The following is a 25,041-nucleotide window of genomic DNA, read 5'->3' as shown; positions in this document are numbered from 1 at the left end:
TTGTATCTGTTGATGGTAATGCAGTGTTTAATGTCAGGAAAAGTCCAGTTTAATGTTTTTTTTTTCAATTGTAGCTGCAACTAATGATTATTTTCCTTAGTCGATTAACTGGCCGATTATTTTCTTGATTAACCGATTAAGAGTGAAAATGGTGATAAATGTCAGTCATTGTTTTCCAGAGCCAGTTTACTGTTAGAGAAGTGTAAAGAAACCAAAAGTATTCACATTTAAGAAGATTAAATCAAAGAATTAAACAAAAATATACTCAAACTGATTAACTGATTAATCGTTGCAGCTCAAATTGTAACATACCGCATGTTTTTTTCTTTTAAAGAAATATAAAAACTGCTTATAATACTGCTTTTATACTAAATAAAACTGAGGTGGCTGCAAACCCAGATTTACATCAGTCTCATCATCATCATCATCATATTCATGTATATTTTAGCTCATGTTTCCTCTGACTGTTTAGCTCTTCACTGTAGCCTTCACCTCCTCCTCCTCATCATTATCATCATCATCACACTGCATTTGAGCATTTTTATTCATAATATTTGTCACATGACCTCCTCTGAGAGAGCTGTTGCTGATGATGAATCAATTTCGAGCTCTTTCTGAGAGCTTCCTGACAATTGATGGGGTGCCAGCGTTGACCTTCTGTAATGAGGTAAGGTCTCTGCGTCTGCCGGCGGGGGGTTTCTCGTCCTCGGCAGAGGCAGAGCTGGTGGATGAATGGGCCGACTGAAATACGGGCCTGCACTGCTCGGCTAAATTTAATTTGCCAAATAAAAAAAAAAGAAAAGGAAACAGGAGAGAAGAGATGAGAGGAGGATGGGTTTTAAAGTGGCAATCGAAGGAAGATGACAGAAGTAACTCGCAGCGTTAGACCTCCAAGGTTATCCCACAAATGGAGCCTCTTCCGGAGGCTGGATGTGTTATTTAATGCACTTATTGTGTTTTTAAGATATCGAGGTTTTGATTGTCTGCAGCCGACTTGTGAGCTGATACTGCTGTTGTTCCTCCTCCCTGCTGCCTGACACTCCATTTGTTTAGCGGCTCTATCTGAAATGAGGCTTCTTTGCATACATACGGGCGTATTGATACACCCGCTGACTCGTCCATCTATCCTTAACGGCAGCTTTTTAAGAGGAAAGCCGTGAACCCATGGCACCTGGCTCCGCTTCCCGAAAAGGATCCAGTTTGAATCCATCACTGTGGTCCCGGTGTTCCTGTTGTTCGGTGGGTGTCTCCTCCGATGATAGATGCCGTTATTTCCGCTCACAGGATGGATTGTAAACGGTGACGAATGGTGAAGGCTAATGCATCCTCCGTTGTCGGAGGGAAATCATTTACCTTGCCTTCACAACCCATTAAGTTGATGAGAAGAAGAAAAGTTGGATCTGCAGAGGGGGTTTCACTCCCTGTGCGACACTGACAGAAAACAGGCGGCGTGATACCTGTGGACACGGCAGTTTACACAAAATACATGAACCTTTGTGCGCATTCATTTCTGTTTCAGCGTGGGAAAATACAACCAGCCAAGTCTTTTTCCCTTCCATCCCCGTCCTGTGATGAAAACTGAAATTGATAGATTCACCGTCCCGCAGGAATCCTGAAAAAATGTCAGCCTTCATCTTCCTGTAGCCGTATTGGATGTATGAGGAGCTTGTGATTTCCATGACAACAGCAGATGTAGTTTGTTTGTGATTTTTGAGATGACAGATGTAACAAATGGCATCGACAGAGCTGCAGATACTCTCGCTGGAGAAAGTTCTGGCTCCACGTACAAGGGAAAAACACACCCCGCCTTGTTTGCACTTCTTCAAACCAATCACAAACATCTTGGGCGGCGTCAAGTCCAGGATGCAGTGACGAAGCTGCTGCAAAATAGTGTCAGACTCTGGATGTGATGCGATCGACTCGATAGACTTGTGATACTGAATCCAACATTTTCAGCAGTGTCGAAGGCATTTCTCATACTTGCACCATAACATTACTAACAGTTATTTGTGTGATGGATGAATCTGTGGATTATTATTATGCAATCGATAAATTGATTGACTTGTCAAGAAAATGCTAATAATTGTGAATCATGCAATCAGAATTTGTTTAGTCAAATTGCTTTTTGCAAGAAACGAAATTCAGTTTACAGTCATATTAAATAGGAAAAAAAAACAGCAAATCCTCAAATTTGAGAAACTAGAAGCATCAAAGTTTTTGGAGTTTTTTGCTTGATAAATGATGAAAACTGCAGCAGATTTATTTTGAGGCTGCAACTGACAATTTCTTTTGTTTGTTATCATTCAAACTGACAGTTATTTTCACCATAAAGCGATGTGAAATGTCTAAGAAATGCCTGTCAGTATTTCCAGGAGTGCAAAGTGACATCTTTAAATTCCTTATTTAGTCCAACAAACTGTCCAAAACCCCCCAAAATATTTAATTTATTATCATGTGACAAGGAGAAACTGCAAATCCTCATATTTATGAATCTGAAACCAGAAAAAAAAAAAAAAAGCAAGTCACGCCAGTCTACATGCACAGAACGGCCCTGAAACCGAACACCAAGTGTAGCGCAGCTGTTATTATTGTTAGCAGTTCCAGCTGTGGTTTTCCTGCTTTGACATGTCAAAATGTCTGCCGTTAAAAAAACTTCTTCTTCTTCTTGTTCCTTTTTGCATTAGAACACACTAATAGCAAATGTTGGACGTTAAATGATAAGCAAACACGTTGGATAAAGGCTGTAGCATCATTGCATGAATGCGCAATTACATAAAAGACCTTGCTGCAGGCCTCTTGAAATCAGTATGGTCTGTGGACATGCAGCTGCGTGTAGCACGTTATTGGTGATTACATCATTGTGTGCTGTGCTGTTTTTATCCTGGTTCCTTCAAAACACAGCTGCCACAGTAAATAATACCACAAACACACAGCACTTCAGTGTTAAACCCTTACCTGTAAATATTCTTTAAACTGATGGGTGAGTTTCTTTGAGCAGAAAACTTGTGCATTTATAGATAATGTAGACACTGGCTGCCCTCTCCATTAAAGCACAAGGATCCATTGATGGTAAATAAGTGCCTCAGTGGGTATTTTGCTCATGAAGCATGTTCGCTTCAGCCTTCAGGATGAAGGTCTCTGCTCCTCTGAGTCACCTGCAGTCTGGTGTCAGACATGCGTCATTGGGTCATGCGTCTCCCCCTCGAGGACGGACCTGCGAGGTGCCATCACACCTCAGTACTCTGGGTTTTTATGGCGTTCTTTATACGACTCCGACACAACAGAGAAATCCATTGACCTCAGTGACAATGACTTCTCCTGCAGGAATTCAAAGGGATCGTGTGGAGAGGGAGGGAACAGAGCTCCCTGAGTTCAGATGGATCCATGTAGGAAAGTGTGAACGTGTGTGTACGTGATCAACGGACCCGGCGTGTCGGTTCAGCTTCATACAACTGACCTGATCAGCCTAATTTTTCTACACACATTGATGACTGCATGCTGAAGGAAGTCTGTGATTCTTAATGCTTGAAAAACTTTTTTACCTAAAGTTATACACAAATATCTAATAGGATAAGTGATGAGATTTTGCATCCAAAAAGTAAAAGGTCAAATTATATTAGAGCAAAAACCAGATCAAGGACGGACCCTATATTATGCTGATCTAAGTGCAATTTGAAAGCGCATAGCGCAGTCGATTTAGTTAATTCAAGGTGTGTCCAGATCAGCCTTTGCCGTCTCGGTGTATCCTGCCCTATCTGGCCGTTTGCACCAGCAGCACACAGCCGGATACATGTATCAGCTGTGCACAAGTCCCTTGATTTATTCATGGGTGTGTTTTGGGCTGAACATGCAATAAACCAGTCAGAAAGTCAGCTCTCAGCTCCATCTATTAGGCTTTATAGTTAAAATAATAATTCCTGATTCCTTATTGGTGAGAGTAATTTTAGACACACACAAATGAAGGTGTTTTGTGATTGTCAAGACGTGTGTGTGTGTGTGTGTGCCTCGGCCAAATGTGCCAGTTGTTGTCTTGTGCAGACAGACCTTTTGCGCCACAGACTTTGTGGTTTGACCAGGTTTTAGCCAGTCTAAAGCGCACATGGTTTCGACTCCAATGCACCAAGCGCAAGATAGCAAATGCACTGGGCCACGCCTTCATTTTACCCTCATTTTTAGCCCATGGCTGCACAGACCAGCCACAAGTATATTTGCTATCTTGCAGACGTGGTAAAAATGGCAACTGCGCCGGTCTAAGATAGCAATGCCACCTGCACCACTGTTTACCTGCTTTGAACCGGGTTTAAGACTGGGTTTTAATATCATCTTCATAAAATATGATCCAGACTGGACTGGGTACCAAAGTCAGTACTTTCATGTATCGATTGAATTCCTTCAGTACTATTACTACTACTAAAAATGCCTTGTCATTCAGTACCAAATTATATAATAAGGGGTTCTGAGAGTTATTTATATAAGTTCTTCAGGTTAAGTGCTTAGAGTAAAAACAGCGTCTGCTCAATCTCAAATGGATTTTTATAAAGTTGGTATCAAAATGTACAGCCCTATAGAGATTAGATTAGACTGGAGCTGCTGTAAATCACCTGAACTTCCTGCTCAGAGGAATTACTTTCACATAGATTTATCTCATTAACTTTTTATATGAACATCCAACATAGAAATATTGTCTATATGTCAGAAAATAAAGGAAAGCATTAAAGTTCCCCTTTAAAATCCTGCTCATGAGGCCACAGACATGTAGTACATAAGCCTTTCAGACTGTGTTAATAAATGTTTTTGTTCATAAAACGCATGTGTAATCAGGTTTTTATGACTGAGCAAAGATCAAAGGAGCCTCTTTAACTTCGTGGTGATAATTGTTGTTATTACCCGGAGTAAGGAGCTTTAATTTGACAAGGGCGCGGGGCGTAATTCGTCAAATGATCCAGATATGATTGACGAGCCGGACTGTTTTATGGTCGATTTACGACGGCAAGGGAAGCGGCGTGTCGTAAACACGGGGACTGGCATGATGGTCCAATGTTGGCGGGCTGCGGGGAGTGTTTATGTGTCACTTTTGATCAGATGCCAATGGGATGCTGGACCTGGGGCGAGGGGGGGTTTACACATCTGAGGCGCAAATGGAGGGTGATGGATGTGTGGTATTTTAGATGGATGAGCTTGTGTAACATCATTGAGCTGTGAAGGTCCACAGTACATAACCCCCCCCCCCCTCACAAACATGGCGGCCATTTTCCTCTGTTATCATGTCACTGATCCAAGTCCAGAGGGAAATCAGGCCATGTAACAACATATTTGATAACAGCTAACATTAGGCTTCAGACACTTCCTAGCTAACGTTACTGACATCCAGGTCATGAAATTCGTTGGGGTTGTCATAGGCAACTGGACTTGCTTTGTTTCGGCTCTGATCCAAGAGGCAACCCTGAGCGTGATGTGAAACTCTGCACTTGACCTCTTGACCTTTAATGAACTACATCCAACAGACTCTGAATTCACACGCCGCTCTCCTCGGGTGGAACTGACAGCAGTCATGTGACCAGTTTTGCATATAAATTAACCCATTACAAATCATTTCCATCCATTCTCTCACTGCTGAAACTCTGATTAGGCTGAATGCTCGCCGCCGTCTGCTCGCTCATCGTGTAGCTGCGTGCGTTAGCGTCAGCGAGACACCTGACCCACTTTTCTTTTATTCCAACATCTGCGGCTGTCTGCCTCGCCGGCTCGCACATGCCTCCATTATTTATTACGGGGACGTGACACAATCTGTGACAAACGCTCTTCACGAGAGCGTCATGAGGAAAGGAGCATCGACAGCAGCTGCAGCATATGGCGACTTAATGATTGTACAGAAGCTATGAGAAGATAAATCCACTGTTATTATCAGAGGTGCCAAAAGGTCACATGTTCTTTAATTAAGGACAAGTACAGAACTCTGGTAAAAGTAGAAGCACTGATTTAACTAGTGAAAAAAAAAAATCAGGTTCTAAAATGTACTCTAAATATAAAAGTAAAAAGTCGTCCTCCGAAGGACATTTCTACCTGCTGTTTCTGTCCAAAACTAAGTGAACCTCAACTTTTCTCCACGGTCCAGTCTCACTCTGTTTCTGTTATGTCTTTTATGTCATTTTTGTCATGTTTTTTACATTGTTTTCATCTTGTGACATCTTTGATGTAATTTTCATCCTGTTACGGCTTTTTATCTTAAATTGTCTTGTTGCATTTTTACGCTGTTTTCGTATTGTTACGTTTTTTACGTTGTTTTTGTCTTGTTACATAGCTGTTGTCTTACACCTCTTTAACACTGTCTTGTTATATTTTTACGCTGTTTTCATATTGTTCCATCTTTTATGCTGGTTTGTGCAATTACATGTTTTACGTTGTTTTGTCTTGTTACATTTTTGTTGTTTTTGTTTTATGTCTTTTACATCAATTTTGTCCTGTTACGTAATTTTCCTCTTGTTAAATCTTTAAAGTCATTTTGGTCTTGTTACGCCATTTTCGTATACTTGTCACGTCTTTTATGTAGTTTATGTCCCATTGCGTAATTTTTGCCTGTTAAGTCATTTTTTTGTTTTGTCACATCTTTCACATCGTCTTCTTACGTTGTTTTTGTTTCTTTATGTCTTTTATGATGTTTCCATCTTGTTATGTAATTTTCATCGTTACTTCTTTTATATGCTTTTCATTTTACATTACGTTGTCTTGTTGTGTGTGATGCCTGATGGATGATCCAAGGAAACATCTTTTCTGTGTCGGTGTCTATTTAGGTTGAAATCTCTCTTGATGTTAAATCTAAGGAGAGATATTTGAGTTAAAAGGGGGTAAAAGTAAAAAGTTTTCAATAAAAAGAAAACTCTACTTAAGTATTGTAACAAAGTATCTGTACTTAGTTACTTCCCGTCTCTGGTTATTATTATATTTTTTATTTGTTTCCATATATCTCTCTGTCTCTGTCCACACTTCCCAGCCACCGGCGTCTAATTTTACTTTCAGATTGGACTTGGGGATTGAATTTGAAAGCTATTTCACCTTGTAAAAATTGGCTTGCAGTGGTGACTTGCAGACGGGATGACAGAGTGTATTTTTTAAATTTGTCTTTTTTTTTTTCCCGTCGGGTTCTGGCAGGCTCGGGGCCCGCGAGGAGAGTTGTTAATATGGTTGTTATCCCGGGAGGGGAAGGTCTTTGTTAAAATGTATGTTTTTTTTTCAGGGTGACCTCGCCTTTTGAACCTGGCGGAGCTTGTTCGGGGACATTTCTGGTGAAAACGCTGCCTGCCGTGTTGTGTCTGTAGGGTAGAGGAGTCACAACACACGCCCGTCGTGATTGAGATTATGTTTTTCTATTTTTTTTCTTTCTTTCTCCTCCTCCTTTTTTCCTCTAGTACACAAGGACACAACCCCTAAAGGGCTGCGGTTTGATGGAACCTTGGCAACGAGCTGCAGCGAGGAGGGAGAGATAGAGGAGAGGAGAAAGATGAGTGATCAAGGAAAGGAGGGCAGATAAAAGAAAGACAGCATGAGGCTCAAAGGCAGATGAGCAGCAGGGGAGTTTATCTGATTTTTAACCGTGCTGCGGGGGCAGGACGAAGTCTGCCAGTCCAACACTTTGCTCCTAACTTAAATTTCTCAGCAAATATCCTCGGATTGAAGTTTGGCATTCGTTGTTCCCAGAGGATGAGTCCCAATAACTTTAGTGAGCTCCTGAATTTTTAGCGCTGCGAACAGGTAAAAAGTTCCACTACAGGTCGTGACAGCATATATTTAAGTCAGTTCAGCTTATAGATGAGTCGGGGACTTTGCTTACTTTCCATCACTGCCTGCTCCGTCCACACCTGATCAGCAAAAGAAGCTGTTTTTAGTTGATCAGGTGTTGGTGCCTTAAACACACGAGATGGAAGGTGTGCTGTGGCTCTCCAGTAAAGCTGCAATGATTAGTTGATTAATCAATTAGCTGTAAATAGGGCTGCAAAATGAATGGCAATATGGCCAAGTGCAGTATCCAAAACAGCAGAACCAGAATCATGAAAAAGGAAAAATGTGCAAGAAAGCCTTTAACGTACGGTGACCAGATGTTTTCCTAGTTTGTCTCAGTTTCAAGCTAGGGGTCCAGATTCCTGACAAATACTGGTAAAACACTAAAATGTCACAAATTTCAACATTTGCTTACAAATTGTTCCGGTTTTCACCACAGTTAAAATAATTATAATGTTATACCTGTTTTCAGAGATTACATTATGATACTCTGCATTATTACCTAACTCAACATAAAAACATAAATAATACCACATGTCTGTGTCAATCATTGTGTTGACAAGGCTGTTGCTAGACCATGAGTCAAGTACCTGGCAACAAAAATGATTATTTATGCCCTCCATTGGGTTAAAAGGTCTGCTCAGTGGGTAAGCGCTGAAATAATTGTTCCTAATCATAATTAAAATGCCAGCGGTGCGTGCATTAGTGAACGTGCACATGCATGACTTTACAGGATAGTCTTAAAATGGTTATGAGGGACAGTAACATTAATGTGTTGCTTCTGTTCATTCGCCTGTATAGAGAAGAATACAACAACTTCAACTTAGTGTACTTGCTAACCTATGATGCTGACATCAAAAAGTAGAATTTTGGCAGCTGTTAAGCTAACAAGTAGAGATGCACCGATTGAAATGTTCTTTGCCTATTCCGATTTTTTTTTTTTTCTCATGCGAAAGCAGATGTGAACAAACAGACAGACTGGTGTGGTGCAACAGTTTGCTGCAGTGAGAAAAACAGAAGCAGAAGTTAAACGAGTCTAGATGAGAAAATGAAGGGTTGCATCAATACAGGTTGCTTATTCTTCAGCAGGAACAGGAAGTGAGATTTTGTCAGTTTGTTGCTGGCTGATATTCAGCTGAAGAGCTACAGAGTTTACTGTTGTTCGGTGACACTGTCAGCTGCTCCGTCTCCTTGTAGACTGTCTGTCTTCTCTTAATCCTGTTCTTGGAATCTATTGCTAATGCCGACTTAATGCAAGCATGTGTTTCTGTGTGTGTATGTGTGACCAGCGCTGTTGTGGCTGCGACGTCATGGTCTGTGTCGCTGCGCACATGACGGGACCATCGTGTAGAACATGTGTGTGAATATGAAGGCTGAAAACCAGCTGGTTCCGGTCTCTGGATGGTTGATGAGTGGTTGATCGATGTGCAGGATAGTTGGAGGCTCACCATCAGCTCTGTGTAGGCAGATCGCTCTGTCTTTAGCTGTTTGTGATTGGCCCGTTGTTGGCAGGCTCATCAGAATTTGATAGAAAATAAAGATGGAGGTTTGTGAAGGTAAAAGTTGAATCTGTTTTACCTTCCTTTGCAAGACTGAGTGACCTTTTCACTCACTGTCAGAGGGAAAAAATGATACTCTTCCTTTCTTTTCCACTCAATCCACCTCGAATTTGAACCAGACCTCTGTGTCGCTCCATCCATTCACACCGTAATAAAGACGTAGTGCCGCTGGATTTACCGCCGCTCACTCCGTTCAGCGCTGCCAATGAGCCTGTCCTCGCAGCCAAATTTATTTGCTTGGCAGCGTTTCCGCGGATCATTGTTGGACGTAAAACAAGTCACGGGCGGCGGGGACGGAGCGGAAAGGGTGCTGAAATGAATGATTTTTATTTCTTTCATTTTCATCCAGAAAAGGATACAGCGTGGGAACGGGTTGTCGAAATGAGATGACACGTGTGTGTGATTGCCTTTGATCCTGATGGACCGGTCAGTCACACGCCGGCTGTTTTATATGCAATCCACATACTAAAACTGTTTTTTATATTACACAATAAAAGGGAATATCGCTGTGAATTTCACACATGCTCCTCAGAAGATAACTTAGCAAAGCAGTAAAAAAAACGTCCTCATATCGTCCCGGTCGCCAGGGAGTCTGCAGCAGCATCCCATTTACTTCATCCATCACAAATCCTCCACTGGGCCTCTAATGTGTCTTTACTGCCCTGGAGAAGCGCTTCACTGACTTCACCCCCCTCCTCCGTCCCTCTTTTTCTTTTTGGCTTTACCTGTTTCAAGTCTGAATCAGCACACAAACAGAATGACAAACTGGGCCAGTCGGCTCTCTCCCTGCTTCTGCTACATCAGGCGTCTCGGTGTCTCCGTGCGTGTCTCCATGGCAGCCGGCGAGGCTTCACTCAGCACCTTGCCAGCGGGGAGGTTGATGGTCACATGTGGTGCAGCGGGAGCTGACCCCTCTGACACACACACTTTAACACACACACACACACACACACACACACACACAGACGATACAGCTGAGACATGCAGTGACAGTGGTGGAGATTTCATCGTTTTTAAATGAAACATGCAGACGATCGTAGTTTATTTGACTTTATCTGAAACAGTCTGTTGGAAATGTTGAATTTTTGAAATCTAAGAGAACTCTATTTCTGGGACGTCATCTTGGGCTTCGGGTCCATTGATCAACATCGACATTTTAAAGGCAAACAACTATTAATCAATCAATCAACAAAATAATGGACTACGAAAATAATCATTAGTCGCAGCCCTACTTCTGACACCAACATCATGGTTTGTGCTGTTTGTTAACCATATCTGTTTTAGGGCTACACAGTTATTTTCCAAATATGGCCAAGTGCAATATTCAAATCTCGGAAACGGTACCAAAATCTTTTGAAACAGGAAAGATTTGTGAGAAAACATCATTATAATGAGGTTCTGTAGAGCTGCAGAGATGACCTGACCAAATAATCCTGTTCTCCAGATGAAAGAAAACATGTTTGTTTGATTCAGACCTCAATAAAATATCACATCATCATGATTTTAATAGTTTTTCTTTCAGTGATTTTAGTAAATTTGTGGTGCAGAACTGATCGTTTCCACTAATCATATCGCATATTGCAATATCGGCAATAATAATCAACTTTTTCACCAAACCGTGAAGCCCTAATTGGTCTAAATATCTAAACTGAGAATAAAACAAAGTTCAAAGCACTCAACAGACCCACTTGCAGCCCCTCAGAGTTTTGTTACGAACAAAAAAATAGTCACAACAGTGTGTTTCAGTTGGGGCGGATTTTAATTCCTGCAACAGGCGTCTTTATTGTTGTGTTCTGGATCATCAGAGGAAACATGTCAAACACATCAGGTGCCCCCCCTTTCTGCTCCAGACCCTGTTTGTCTTTTCCTTAATGGGACAGACGATTGTTTTCCTCCTTGTGAGCATGTTTCCACACAATTTGAATTAATTGGATTGTAAATTGATCCTACTTTGGAGCCGAAACCCTGGAAGCCGGAGCTTTGGCTGCAAACAACAGTTTAATCTGAATACTAAATGTTATTAAAAGCCTCCCCTGCTTCGCCCGTGTAGGACAGTGTGTACCTGGTAATGAGAAAAAAGCCCCCAGGGCCTATTGCATTCACTGTGCACCAGCATGGTATAATTCCGTAATTAATTGCCTTAGTGCCTGGATGGCGCTGTAATGGTTTCAAGATAAACAATACAACTCGCCTTCACGCGGCTGCTGTAGTCGTCTTTCTAACTGAAAAGGTAAACACGAGTCAAACGGTAATGTTTTTATAATGAATCGATAAGAGCGTCAGAGCCGCGCAGCAGCAGCAGCAGCAGCAGCAGCACATGTTCCTCAAAACGGTTTCATTTATTCACTTTGAATTATTTGCTGCCTGAACGGAGGTGGTGAATACGTTACAACAGGAAGAACTCTACAGCTGCATCTAATTATTATTTTCATTAAATTAATGGGTATTTTTTAAGTAACCAGTTAATCAAAGTGTCAAAATGTTCATAATAAACTTCCGCAGCCTAATGTGGCGTATTTTAATGTCTTCTGCAGAGAAAAGCAGCAGATTCTGCTCTTTGAGAAGCTGGGATCACTAAATGATTTCCTGATAAACGGCTCAAATGAGTAAGTAATCACTAAACTGTTATTGATTTTTAGCTATTGACTATTTCAGAATTTCCTGACCTGTTGACCTGTGGCCCTTTTAATCAGCACAGTATTTACAAGTTGCCTAACAGTGTTATTACATCAACGGAAACTATGATGAAATATGTTCGTCAAATGTCTTTTTTTTTTTTTTGAGACAGAAACATCTATTTCAACATGAAATGTCCTGGAAGAAAAAACAGAGAAGACTAAAATGTATTTATCAAAATTTATTTGTTTTTGACTGAAACTTAAGTAAAATATTTCAGGTTTCCTTTGACTAAGATAAGACTGAAATACCCCAAATTTTATTGAATTAAAACTTCACTAAGACAGCAGGATGAGGTTAAATATGATTTTAAAAAAGTATCAAGGAAATTTAACACTGGACTAAGACTAGGTTACAAAAAAATAGCTGACAAAATGAACACTTCTTGATAAACATCTCAAATGAGTAAATAATCACTAATCTTTTATTGATTTTCATTTATCGACTAATGTAGTGTTCCCAACCTGTGACCCTTTTAATCAACACTGTATTTACAAGTTGCCTAACAGTATGACGAAAAAACTATGACAAAATATGTTCATTGACCTAAAATGTACTATAAAGAATAAAAACTCTATCAAAATGTCTTCATTTTTGTTGGCATAAAAGAGGAAATGAAATGTAACTATTTTACTAAATACAAGTGAAAGGTAACAATGACAGCAACAGGGTCTGGGAGACAGAGACAAGGTGGACATGTGGGCATAAAATAGCTTTTGAGAAAACTAAAATTGTGGCTAGTCTGGATTGACTAAAATATAACAGATATAATCTGGTGAGTAAAAAAGGACAAAAATATTTGTTTTTCACTCTGACTGACTGACTGAAGATAACACAAAATAAAACTTGACAAAAAAGCAGGATGGGGTTGACGAAATATGATTTATCAAGGAAATTTAACACGAGAGTAAGATTACATAAAAAAAAAAAATAGGTGACAAAATTAACCCTACTTGATAAATGGCTCAAATGAGTAAATAATCATTAAGCTGTTGTTGATTTGACCTGTGATCCTTTTAATCGACACAGTATTTACAAGTTTCCTAACAGCCCTTTTCACCTGAGCGGAACTGTGGAACCACATGAACAAAACTAAAAGCTAAACCGACTCCCTTCTGCACATTCTTGTTGCGACAGATTTCAAAATGACAGTGATGTTGTCATGTTGCTCTTTTGTATTTCCTGTTGCTCAACTCTGATGTTTGATGACAAAGTTACAGACAAAGCTGTGAGCTGAATTTGTACAAAGCAGCTGTCTCACTCTGCTGCAGTCACACGCTCGCTTTTCACCCAAGTTAGGTGAGATGTTTTTAACAACACTCAATTAATTCAAATAAATTGTGCATAATTTCAGATTCGTTCAAGCTCTAATATACATACACGTACACACCCAGGAAATAATTCTGCATTTTTTGATTTTGGATGACACTGAATGTAAAGAGCAGCAAGAAGATGGTGATAATATGGTCGGCATCTTCACATTAAAGGCTAAAGCCTCATTTTGCACACTGGGTTTGGGATATTTCTTGACCTCAGCATCTCCGACCCTCCATCTCTCCCCTCAAACAGCTCTGTGTTGTCAGACTGAGCTCCTGTCTATAGAAGAGTCCATGTGTTCAGCTTTCAGTAATTTGTAGTTTATGACTGAATCTCTGTGGTTTGAGGTTTAGTTTCTCTTCTATGTTGCTGTTTGTACTTTCAGGTTTCTGCTTTATTTCTTCATATTGCTTTCAGCTGATAGGAGCCCTGTTACGTTACTGAGAAACAGATACGGGGAGAGGAAGTTGAGTTGCCGTGTGAGCAGAGGGAGAGGTGAGCTGCAGGGGAGACAGACTGCAGGCAGCTGCAGGCAGAGAGTAGAGTTGGAGAACAGGAGGAACAGTTGAAACTACAGTGAAAACCACGATACACACAAGTAAATGATGTCTGTAGTCTTGCCAACATTGTATTGAAGCATTTCACAGCTCTTGCTTCTGGGGACAGGATGTTTTTTCCCAGGTGCAGTAATGCCGGGAATCGGTTAGTGGTGTGGAGTGCTGCAGGGTGGTGGGGCGGCGTCGGTGTTGGGCTCGGACATAGAAAATAATAGGTGCAGCTGCTTTGATGCACAGTGTCCTTAAATGGTGTGTCTTAAACTTAACAGTCCAACATCTGGGAAATTTTGTCCATCAACTGTGACTGAGTTTTAGCACAAAGTATCATAGATGTAAAAACAGAGTCCTCCTCCCCTCATTGTCGTGTAGCAGCTCAATCCAGGATGTTGTGTTGGAGCTTTGTAGGATGTGGGCACAACAGTCTCTGACTTTCCGTTGCATGGTCAGAAATACGTCAGTTTAATTTTCCCGGCTGGACTTTAGTCAGGAGCAGCTTTAAGGCCAAGCTGAGTTAGCATACCTCTTGTCCCTGCTCTCCTCCTGAGATGGTCTGCAGCGATGCATCCAGCTAATCTGTCAGGGTGTTGAAAAATGCTGTGTGCACAGTGTTCTTCATCTCAATCCAAACTCCATGCTTCCTTTTTCAATGCTTAAAAGTGTATTTCTGTCATAAATGACATGAGTTTCAGGAGTAAAGCAAAAAAAAAGGCTGAACAATTAGTGAAACTTTAATTGAAATCACAATATTACAGGAGACGCAATATGTGTTGAGTGCAAAATGTGTGTCAAACTACCATTTTATATTAAATGTGCTGGTCTTCACATCATATTTCTACAGGCTTAAGAAAACATCTTTGTTTGGTGTAGATCCTTGCAAAAAATCACACCATAACACTATGTTTTAAAAGAAAATGAGAACAATGATGCAAAAATTAGCATTACTTCTTATATGGTAAATCATATTGCAATTGCAGTATCAGTCAAAATAATTGCAATTACATATTGTCCAGCCCTGCACCTTGAGCATGCTGACCCCGATGTTACCACTTATCTAAAACATACTTTATAAGACTGACTACTTAAATTGAGAAAACCTCAACACTCTGTGCTTAAATGCCGACATGCAGTTCTTAAAGCAGATGATCCTTTAAATAAGGAGACATCTCATTTTGCTCCAGCGGTGGCAGAATTTTAAATCACATCCAGCTTTATTGTGCTTGACTATTCTGAGTACAGCACCTCTGCTTCTCATCTCGCCTGCTCTGCTTACACAGCCGAGGCTCAGAGGAACCGCGAGACGCTCCTCACAATGTAGATGACAGGATAAAAAGAGAAAGAGACAGTGTGGCGGAGAATGAATGAGGAGAGGGAGAGTGGGGAGCAGGAAGAATGGAGGGAGTGATGGAAGGAGAAGCGAAAAGGCCAGGGAGGGGAGGATAAGCCATGTCTCCCTTGTCTTGACATTTCTCTCTGTCTCTCCTGGGAATGAATACCCCGATATAAATGTTCCAAACTGATGATGGAGCGGGACAGGAGGAGGAGGAGGAGGAGGAGGAGGAGGAGGAGGAGGAGGAGGAGGAGGGCTTGTTTCATGTGCATCAGTTATTACACGCAGCAGAGTTGGCCTATAATTTGGTTTCAGGTTGATGTAATTAAACGGCTCGGGCCTCAGCAGTTTTCTCCGGGCTAATTTGTTTAGGAAGCGCTGAGTCCCCGTCGGCAGCCGGTGACGATAGCGCTACAGTGACTCTGCTGCTGCTGCTGCTGCTGCTGCTGGTGGTCATGGCAACAGGAGGGCCCACAGGTGTCCATGTTGGTATCTTTGTCGAGCTAGCTGCTCCCTCAGTGGGCTGGATTTACATTCATCAGTTTGCACCAGGTGCTGCTCATCCTCACTGAAAGAGAAGTTCACCTGGAGTGGCTCTGCAGACATTTCTACCACATTTATATCCGTTATTAACATGTCAGCTGCGTCTGGAGAGGGAGAAGTAATGGCATGACAGTTTGGAAAATGCACTACATTTGTTTTTCTTGCTGGAATGAGAAGATTCAGGAAGCAATTAGTTTAATCAAACAAGATGCAACCTGTTAATTAGTGAGCTTTACCAGTGTGGTTAGGTTAGGCCCTTCCAGTCTTCATGCAAAGATAAGCTAATCACCTCCTGGCTGGAGCTTTGTACTTAAAGGGACAGTTTGGATTATATGAGGTACTTGTCCATAGTCAGTGTATTTTCTACAGTAGATGGTGGTCAGCACGTCCCCAGTTTGAAGAAGCAACAGGATTACTGGTGCAGGGAGCTCCTTGGTTTTGCTGACATTCAGCCGTTACGTTATCTACCCACCCTCAACATGAAAACCTTTACTTCCCAGTGGCCCAAAGCTCCTGGTCTAAGGGTGTAAATGCCACACTGGTTCTGATGAACTTCAGGTCCAGCTAACTGAGCTAACTAGCAAATAGCAGCTAAGTTATGGGTAGGAAAGGTTGGCGGTCACTGTACTGTCCATCAGGAAAGTCTGTAAATCATGGAGAGTTGAGGCGGAGCAGCCGGAGGATGTCAGATTTTGAGTAAAATTTTTTAAGAAAAGAAGCTTCTTGAATGTGAATGTTTTCTAGATTTTTTTACTCCTTCATGTCAGTAAACTGAATATCTTTGCATTGTGGACAAAACAAAACATTTGAGAACATCATTGTGTGCATTTGAAAACACTTGTCAACATTTTTCACAATTTTCTGACATTTTATGGACCAAACAACTAATCAGAAAATAATTGTCAGTGAAAATAATGGTTATATGCAGCCCCACTGTAAAGTGTTATATGACACGACATGTAGCTCAAGAACAGGCATATGGGGTGTACTGTTATTTTAAGGTAGAATAGTTACATAATTTACACATTACATGCTTTAATACAAGGTGTGTGATTAGATAACATGTCCATATACAGAATACATTTTAATACTTAAGGTAAATTGCTAGAAAATATCTGTTGGCACAAAATTGAATTCTCTTTCTAAAGCTGCAGTGGTGAAGAGTTTAATGTAGAATTGCAGCCAGTTTATCAGCCTAAATCACTAAATGAAGCTGCACAGTGAGTGTCTCATTCATTCCCACTGACTGAGTCAACATGGATCTCCTCCAAATGAAACCCTGGCATGTGTCAGGAACACATCCTCACTCACAGGAAAGGACGAACTGGAATTAGAGAGATGTGAGCATCTCCGTCCAGAGAAAGCTGGACCTGCCAGCGTCAGATGTGTTGCCTCGGTGCTTCCTGGTGTTTTTTTCTTTGGTTTAAAGACTCGCGATTTGGACGGGACGGCGAACATGAGCGTGCTGTGTTCGTGTTTCTTTGATGTCACCTTGCAGGATTTCAGTGTTTTGATGTTTCTTACTAGTTGCCTCTGTGCCAGTAAAGTTCAGGTTTGAATTGCTTGTTTATTAAAGGGATAGTTTGGATTATTTAATGTGGGGTTGTATGAGGTACTTATCTAGATGGTGGTCTGCACGTTCAAAGTTTAGAGATGTAGGGTTAGGGTTGGACACCAGTGCAGAAGCCAAGCAATGCTCTGCTGTGGACATCCTCATCAACAAAAGTTTTTTAGCCACTTAACCCGACAGTAGCATTTGTATCAGTTTCTGAGACCGCTACAGCATCAATCAAAAAAAAAAGAACCAAACCAAGTGAAGTGTGACAAATTTCCCAAAAGCAATAGTTTTTGTTCCTAAAATAAAAAAATATTCCAAGCTTGACATACCAAATATGATACTGAAGTCACATAATAACACAAACAAACTAACCGCTCAAGGCAGCTGTAGACCATCAACTCCTGTGTTCTGTTAAGTAGAAGTACTGATTTCACCTGTGGAGCCATATTTGGCTTGTATAAAAGCGCTTTTCTGTGAGAAAAGCCTGTCTGATGGCAAAGTTAACCGAAGATGAACTTTTTTAAGTGGCTAGTGCTCCTCTCTGCTTCTCAAAACTTCATACCACCCACTATTAAATAATCAGAACTACCCCTTTAAAATGGAAACAGAGCTTTTTCGAAAATGAACTCTTATTTCTCTTGCAGCCCTGCTGAAAGTCTGGGATTATAACTACATAATTTCCCATTTCTAACCAGAGCAATTTGGTTATTTCAAGAAAAAGCGTCATTTTCCTGAGGTGGCCTTTGAAATTGCTGCCGTTACCTTTCTTATAATTTCACCACTTTGCAGCATTCAGGCTGTCAGCTCCGCCGCTGCCACGCTGCAGCTTTTTGGGGATTGGTTTTTCTCCACGAGGCGTTTGATAAAAAGGAAAGCTTTATCTGCATCCAGAGGCCTGACCTCGGCGGGTTGGGGACTGATCCTGCTGCTCCGCTTCCTCCCAGACAGCCGATGATAATCTGTCCACTCCTCGGGTGGCCCGAGCGAAAGCACGAGCTGGCTGCCGGATCAAACGAATCGCCTCCTCGCTTCTTGCTTGGGAAATAAATAATTTTTCAGCTTTGTTGCCAAAAATTCACAGGTGGAGAACAGTGGTTAACCGGGGGCAGGTGGAGTTTTCATTTTGTGAGCTGCAGGTTTTGGTAATCACAGAATCTGTAAGTGGCATTGACGTGTTTTTAGAGGAATTGAGCACATCTTCTCTGGCTGCCGGCGCTCTATCTGAAATCCCGAAAGGCAGGATTTGATGGGATTGCATCTATGGATGTCCACACTTGGCCTCAAAATGAATGTTTGCATCTCCTGCGGCGGCGTTTGCTTAATACTGGACCGGGCCCGCTTTTCATGTATAATTATGCCCATTAGATCAAACTAAATCTCAGACTAGGACTGCAGGAGGAGAGATGGTTCCAGCTTTCAGTAATTGAGACAGATTTGTAGATTTGCTCTGTTTGTTGGAATTAAATTCTGGTGTCTGTTTGGGCATGTTCACCCACAGGACATTGTGTTAATGAGTGAGCACTGCATCCACTGTTAAACCATTAGAGTTGCTTGGTTTTAAGTGATTATATCTGGAAAAATGAGTTTGTAAATTTGCTCACTAAGCCTTAAAATTATACCTTTTATTGAGTTGCATCCAAATGTTCTTTTCGCCTGGCCTTTCACTGAGTGGCCAGTGAATAGTTTGCTTGCTCTATGGCTCTTTGGAATTTCCTGCCTGTATAAGATCCAAATTGTTGTTTTTTGGTATCTATTAGTTAATAGGGGAGGGGGGAAAGGGAAAAATGGAAAAGATAGGAAAGGTTAACTTAATCTGTTTACTTTTTGGACCATTTTGAACAAGATATGTAGTGAACAGGACAGCTGCAAACTTAAGTTGTCAGTAGGTCAGTGATATCACCTGTAAATATGCATCATATTGGAAAAACAATCTCACAACAAACTCTTTTTAGTAGTTGTTTTGAAGCTTTTGATCATGTTGTGTATTGTGGCATCCTACAAAGATGCACTGTAGTTTGCTATGTCGTTGTAAGTCTGCAAGTTGTGTATTTCTGACATCTTGAATTAATTGTTATCCATACTGGAAAAAAAAATGTTCAAGAACTTTAAAGGGTTTCAAGGGAACATGAAAATTCAGTCATTATCTACTCTCCCTCATGCCGATTGAAGGTCAGGTTTAGTTTTTTAGTCTGTAAAATGCTGCTGGAGTTTCACAGGAAAACAGCATTGCAGAATCTCCCAAACAATGGAAGTGAATGATGACCGGTTTTCAAACAGAAAAAAAAAACAATATAAAATGCCTCCATACTGCTCATCTGGTGTAATCCAAGTCTCTTGAAGACATGCCAAGTTGACTTGAAAGACATCATTTACACCATGTTCATGCGCACACCATCTGAATTGGGTGTGTGGTGTGATGGTGTGCACATGCAAGTGAACAGCATGTCGCAGCTTTAGGAGACTTTAGTTACACCAGATGAGCAGCATGCAGGCATTTAATGTTTTTTTTTGTTGTTGTTGTTGTTTTCCGTTTGAAAACTAGTCACCATTCACTTCAGTTGTCCAGCAGTGGACTAAAACACCAAATCTGACCTTCAGTCGGCATGAGGGTGAGTAGATAATGACTGAATTTAAATTTTTGGGTCGACTATCCCTTACAAGCCAATGTGGCACTAATTGAAAGCTGCAGAACAGCCTCTAAATGAATCTTGTAGAAAGATGGTTGATTGACATCTGGTCAAGGTCAAGACTGAACTTTCAACTTCAACAATTCTTTGTGAATTTTAATGATGGCCATTAAAATCTCTTTTGTCTCCCTGCTTTGATCAGATGTGACCACATGATAACAGCAGCTGTGAGACGGCTCTTCTATCAGGGTTCAGACGGAGGGAGCAAAGTGCTTTTTTTAAGGGGACTGATAAGCTAAAGATAGAGATAGAAATGGAGACGGATTTTCTGCCTGAGAGAATATTTATGAGCCTCTGTGCTGTACTGTATGTGTGATGGCATGTAAAAGCTGCCATGATTATCGGCTCTGGAGACGTACGACCCACATCCCTGACTCGAAGGCTCGATTTGCATACGCTGTTTCTCTTTTCAGACGTTCATTCATGGTGTTGTCCCTGTCCTCCTGTTTTAAAGCTTGATATATGCCGTTCTCTCCGTTGTGTCGTATCTCAGTCGAGCTGGTCGTAGTCCTCGGGCGCCTTCGCTGTCGCGCGTCTCGTGCTGTCAGCTTGCCTGTTGCCCTGTTGATTGAAACGTGCCCGCAGTCTGACTGCTGCCTGACTGACGACACTCGATGCCAAGCGGCTGATTTATGACCTCTGCTGCACACCAACGCTCCTGCTGTGAAACTCCTCTCCCATCTGCTCCCATCTGAGGAAGACTAGAGTTTTCATGCAACATGTTTTCAGGTTGTCCATCCGTTCGTCTGAACCTGCAGCCGTCTGTCCATCTCACAATAACTCAGGAACACTTTGAGGGAATTTCTTCAAACTTGACACTAATTTCCACTTGAACTTAAAGGAGAACTAATCACATCTTGGTGGTCAAAGGTCAAGGACAAACGTGCGTACCATTCTCGTAAATATGGGTATCTCAGGAACGCCTTGAGGGAATTTCTTCAAATTTGGTACAAAAATCCATTTGGACTCGAGGATGAAATAGTTAGAATTTGGTGGTCAGAGGTCAAAGACACGGTGACCTAAAATCCATCCGTCCCTTTATTGTGAAGGCAATATCTCAACGCCGCTTTGGCAGAATTTCTTCAAACTTGCCACTAATGTCCACCTGAACTCAAGGATAAACTGATTCCATTTTGGTGGTAAGAGAAGAAGAAAAAGGAAAAAAAAGTGATTTGATTTTGTTGGATAAAGGTCAAGGTCACAGTGACCCAAAATACGTCTTTCCCAAAGGTCCACTTGGACTCAACTTTGACTTTGGTCATCAAAGGTCAAAGTTCAGAGTCATTTTGACCTCACATTGGTGCCATTCTCGTGAACGCATGGAGGGCCTGTCTTGAAATTTGGTACTAACGTTCATGTGGACTCAGAAATGAACTGATTAGATTTTGGTGGTTAAAGGTCAAGGTCACTGTGACCTAAAGTCCACCTGCCCCTTTCTTGTGAACGTTATGTCTTAACAACGCTCTGACAGAATTTCTTCAAACTTGGTACAAATGTCCACTTAGGTCAAAGTTAAATGTCACTTTGTAACTCTGACCTCATGTGCATCCCATTCTAGTGAATGTGGTATCTCAGGAACACCTTATTATATTATATACTAGAATCACACATGTCCATATAGTGATAAAAATATCTTTAATACCTTTTCATTGAAGTTCTCAGTTGTTCACATGTTATACAAACATGGATGTAAGCTGGAACTTCACTGGTTGGTGGAGGCATACAACCATGAAGCGGTTATCCTTTCTTGTGCACAGGGTGTGTGTCGACATTGACCCTGAAAAGAATTTTTGTTCCCCTGATGCCGGAGGCTGTTCAGCTCTCACTTGCTGAGTTTGCATTGTGCTCTCTTCATTGACTGAGCTCTGGGTCCTGGTTGCCTCCATTGACTGTGTCTTTGTGTGTTTGTCTGGTCCTTTTACGACCATCTCATCGGATGTCACTGGCATTGATTAACTCCGCGGGCCTCATCAGAGCTTGTTATCCTGTCAATTTGCCCACCAACTGCTCAAGTCATTAACATTTAGGTTACCGAGCAAAATGCTTCGCCAGGTGTTACTGAAGCTCATTTCGCTCACCGGAGTCGATCCACACCTGTGCTGCTGTCAGAGAACAGAGTGCAATGTGTAAATGTGATGGAAAGATGCAGCGAATCCAAAACACTTTCAAGTCTGTGTTATTTTTCTGGCAGCTGTGAGAGATTATTTATCAAAGTCTGCACAAGCCAAGATTGCAGAAAATTCAACTTCTTACAAATAATACACCTGTCAACCAAACAACTTCACCACCAGTCCCTCTTTTACAAACCTCTGAGGCTTTGTAACACTCGCTGCAGATGAATATCGTTAGCTGTGACGACGCCTGTGGGCCCTGTGAGGACTTTCTGAATGTGAGTTTACACTCGGCACCGCTTTGTCCTCCGCTTCAGGCAGAAACTCAGATTTTGGCCTGTGTGGAGCTGAACTAAACTGAGTAAGTGGCAACCACCATGGCTGAGGGTGATAGACTGAGACAGCTGTCAGTCAAGCCGACACGGCACCAAACATAACCCTGTTTAATATGTACTTCATGGAACTGTGATTGTCAAAGTCACCACCAACACACTCATTAGAAGAGGGCAAATTAAATTAAATATATCGTGAACATGCTTCATTGACCTTGTGTTTTATGGAACACATCCATGAGGTTTATATAATTTATTGATTCCATAGCCCAAGGTGATTTAATGTTAAGCATGTAAGCTTAGCATACTAACACCAGTGTGTTAATATGCTATGTTATTATTGTGTTGTATCATGACAGCAGCATACTGACATTTACCTTGTTTTTATTAATTTCTAACATGAAGCTAATCTAAAATCAAAAGTTTCCAGTATGATTCCAGCATTAATATAAAAGCAATATGCTAAAGTTTTTGCATTTTGCTAGACTAACATTAAAGGTGCCTAACATACTAGAGTTTAACAGGCCATTTTTAAGCATATTAAGATCTTATTCTAGTTCTAGTTAAAAGCTGCTTAAGTTAGCATGTTCTTATGTTTTCTGGAATTAATGTAAAAATAATATATTAAAGTTTAGCAATGTTAGCATGCTATTTTGGCATTAATCCTAAAGAAACATCCTAAAATTTACTATATCGCTTTTAGCAGGTTAGTTTAGCATTCAGTCTAAAAGTTGAACCTCACTTAAACTATTTTAATTTTCTGATCACCAAATCAGCAACCCCAGTTTGCATTTAGGCCCATATTAAACAAATCCTCTGGAAAATATTGCACTTAAATGATTAGTTGATTGTTAAAACTGTTGCCATTGATTAACTGATTAATAAACTAATATTTTCAGCAGTACGATGAAGCTCTTCTTCACTGGCTTTAACACTGAGATGTGTTGATTGCTGTTTGGTGTTTAATGAGAGAAATTTACTGTCATGAATTTATCTGAGACAACGTCTTTGTGTCTCAGTGTTTAGGAGGAAGACCTGGATTAAAACCTGGACATCAACATGTCTCCTAACGTCTGCAGGCAGCAGGCAGACAGCGTGTCCTCCGTCTGTGCTCACAGTTTAGATGTTTCTTAAATGTAACCTACATGTTGTTGACCAACACAATAACAGCTCTCACCGTCCACTGAAAGTCTGAGGGCTTTGTGGAAACCAATTGCTTTCTGTTTTTTTTTTTTTTTTTCTCGCAGCTTTCGATCGTCCGTGTTCAGTCACAGAATCTGCTCAGAAAGGGAGTATTGTGAGGCTGAACCAATTTCATTAGAGGGAGCTTGAAAGCCTGTGCAGAGGGTTGAAGGATCTGTACTTGAACACAGGTAGCCCTTCACATGTTTGGCCTCAGGAGACGCTGCTGAAGGTCAGGCGTGTCCGCTGCGCGTCCGTGTGTTTTTATGTTTGACATTTTTCTCCCCGCTGCAGGGCTCTTGTATCAGGCAACATGTGAGCAAATGTGCATGGAGGTTCAAAGAGGGAGATGATGCTACAAGACAGAGTAGAGAGGGTGGTGTTGGACTTAGAAAGAACAGACCCACAGAGCCTCATGATCGTCTCTACAGCCACATGAGCTGAATGACACCCACTGACATCAAATGCACACCATCCCTGACGAACCAGTGATTACCTCACTCTCTGTTTCTTTTCCACCCACCACCCCTCACAATAAAAACTCTATAAAATATATCCACAGTAATCTTATTTTTGAAGAACAACCCTCTTCCTCTGGTCTGTTGCAGCCTATGCTCATATTTAGGGCTGTGACAGTGTGGTTCTTTCTTACCGCGGTAACAAAGAAACATATTCCTACAAGATGGCGGTTTACCATGGCAGTCCTGTAGCGTAGCCCCTTTAAAGAATAAGGCAGTGAGTTGTCAGTGTGGCAGTAAAAGTTCAGTGGTAGCAACATACCACATTTTATGCAGAAATGATTATTAGCAAATTTAGAATATTATTACTTCTGTATTAATTTCTTGAAGCATAATAGTGTGCTAACTTTAGCTTGTTGCTTTTAGACAAATGCTAGATTTAGATTATGTCTACTGGTAGATAATAAAGTGACCACAAGTTTGATATTTGATCATTTATTAAGAAAAAATCAGTTTAAAGTGTGCAGATTTGCTGCTTTTCTGTTTTATATCATAATAAATTTAATATCTTTGGATTTTAGACTGTTGCTGGACATGTTTCACTATGTTCTGAGTTTTATAAACCAAAATATGAATTAATTAACCGGTAATATAACTGATAAAGAAAACAGTGCTGCCCATGATATTGTGCAGCAGAGGATGAACAGGATGAAAGTGCCGCCTCAGATGACCTCGGCGTGCTCGCAGATCACTGCTCCGTTTCCCTGTCAACCTCGGGGTAATGAACAACACCTGATGCTGCGACACACACACACACACACACACACACACACACACACACACACACACACACACACACACACACACACACACACACACACACACAATGACAGACACCATCCAGGTTTAATCCTGACAAATTGCCACCACGGGTACTGTAGAGTTCCTTTGTAAAACC

General features: G+C 41.2%; 1 protein-coding gene across 2 annotated transcripts in view; it reads left to right on the top strand.

Moving 5' to 3' along the window:
• The window catches only part of rnf152 (ring finger protein 152), a 57,802-nt gene that overhangs the window by 11,180 nt on the left and 21,581 nt on the right, over positions 1 to 25,041 (top strand). The window contains exon 2 of one of the 2 annotated variants that reach the window (XM_084747214.1): positions 11,870 to 11,941. The exons of the other annotated variant lie outside the window; for it this stretch is intronic. The gene's annotated coding sequence lies outside the window, so the exon portion shown is untranslated. The remainder of the gene's footprint in view (positions 1 to 11,869; positions 11,942 to 25,041) is intronic. 2 annotated transcript variants of the gene reach the window in all.

This window comes from Lutjanus erythropterus, chromosome 21 (genome assembly GCF_056507025.1).
Source record: "Lutjanus erythropterus isolate fLutEry1 chromosome 21, fLutEry1.hap2, whole genome shotgun sequence".
In the NCBI taxonomy this organism is placed as follows: Eukaryota; Metazoa; Chordata; class Actinopteri; order Lutjaniformes; family Lutjanidae; genus Lutjanus; species Lutjanus erythropterus.
This window is presented reverse-complemented; position numbering and strand designations above follow the sequence as displayed.